Raw genomic sequence first — 2,141 nt, forward strand, 5'->3', positions numbered from 1 at the left:
CCACCTGTTGCATTCTCAAACATTATTACATGGCTTGGTTGAATGCTTGATTCTGATTGGTCAATCGCTTAATTCAGCGGTGAATTATGTGTCGATAATGACCGCTGCCTAATCAAACCCTCTGAGCACCACCAGCTGCGCGGCTGCGCCCCGCTTGATTTACTGCCGTTTCCAACATGACAGCCATGTAAACACACACACACAATGTCATTTACAGCTAAACATTGCTCTTAAAAATGTTTTTGAAAACATTTGAGCGATAAATAGACGAAGCAGGACCCGAAAATGGATTCTATTTGATCAACTCACTTCCTTGTTTTCCGACAGTGCTGCAGCCCTGCAGCTGCAGACGCAGCCAGCGCAAACTTATGGAATACTTTTTTTGTTGTGTTTTGGGTCAATGTATTAATTTATGTTAGTTATCCATGTAATAAGTTTTAATAATAAGTTTAATTTATGTTAGTTATCCATGTAATAAGTTTTAATAATAAGTTTAATTTATGTTAGTTATCCATGTAATAAGCTAGGTGGTCGTGGGACATAAAACACTGTTGGGCCAACCCCTGGGAACATGCCCAACGTGCCCATATTTGTGACCCACCTTGACTGAGGGCTGTCCATTGGATATTCTTTGTCATTTTCGTTTTTTCATGTCATATGAAAGCAGGGAATCATAGGTTCAAATTGACATATTGGTTGTTCAGTTTGACCCACCAGTTTTGGAGATATGGCTTATAGAGTAATGTCTTGCAGAGAAACAGCGAGTTGAGAAAACAGGCTTGAAAGGTTCACTTCTGTGGACTCTGGAGGCTGGAGCATTCCAGAGGAGAGGGATGGGAGGGGGTTCCGGGAAGTAAGTGTGTGTGTGTGTGTGTGTGTGTGTGTGTGTGTGTGTGTGTGTGTGTGTGTGTGTGTGTGTGTGTGTGTGTGTGTGTGTGTGTGTGTGTGTGTGTGTGTGTGTGTGTGTGTGTGTGCGTGCGTGCGTGCGTGCGTGCGTGCGTGCGTGCGTGCGTGCGTGCGTGCATGCGAGTGCACGCGTGTGGGGACTGGGAGTGGTCACAAAGCTATGGTTAGGGTAGGACAAACAGTCTTGTGTATCAGTTCGCTCCAGACTGAACCACAACACCACATTCTGCTCTGAAGATAAAGGTAATTATGCTGTTGAATCAACCATTTGTTTTTATTTAAAGGTAATTATGCTGTTAAAAACTTTATTTAACCCATGTAGACCTGAGGACGATTCTACAAATCCATCTAGATCCTGACAGTTTTCTGAAAAACCTCATGTTTCTATGTCAGTGGTTCTCAAACATTTTCATGTCAAGGAGTCCTTCTGAAAACATGTTGTTCCAGGGACCTCACCAGAAGCAAAGATATGAGTTAAAAACTTTGGCTCTGAAAGAATATATATTCAAAGGTTTGCGGCACATTTTCACGATTTTTCAAAAAATTGCAGACCTACAAGCTCGTAGCGCGGCACTCGGTGCCGCGCTACGAGCTTGTAGATCTGCTATTTTTCAACAGCTAAAGTATAACATAATGCTTAAAACACCAAAAGTGGTTCCCACCCAGAATGGGTTAAAGGTAATTATGCTGTTGAATCAACCATTTGTTTTTATTGTTCATTCGTTTGATAATTTTTGCATCGAATTTGCCAGTTCCGTTTTTTTGCACTTTAGTTGTGTTTGAGTTTTCATTGGTTTTATTTTTGAACGGGGTGGGATTTAAAACATTCTGAAAAGTAGTGAATAGTAAAAGTAGTGAAGAGTAAAAGAAGAAAAAAAGAAAGAAAAGTAAAGTAGTGAGAAGTACTGTAGCTGATCTACAAGCTCACAAGCTTGTAGATCTAATTGAGAACCAATTGTCTGCAGTTCTGCGTTTTGGGGTCAGAGGTCACTTTAATAATAGTACGGACAGCATTCCAGAAGAAAGGGGGGGAGAGGAGCCGGAATAGTGTGCGTGTGTGTGTGTGTGTGTGTGTGTGTGTGTGTGTGTGTGTGTGTGTGTGCGTGCGTGCGTGCGTGCGTGCGTGCGTGCGTGCGTGCGTGCGTGCGTGCGTGCGTGCGTGCGTGCGTGCGTGCGCGTGCACGCGTGTGGGGACTGGGAGTGGTCACAAAGCTATGGTTAGGGTAGGACAAACA

This window comes from Electrona antarctica (assembly GCF_951216825.1).
Source record: "Electrona antarctica genome assembly, chromosome: 4".
In the NCBI taxonomy this organism is placed as follows: Eukaryota; Metazoa; Chordata; class Actinopteri; order Myctophiformes; family Myctophidae; genus Electrona; species Electrona antarctica.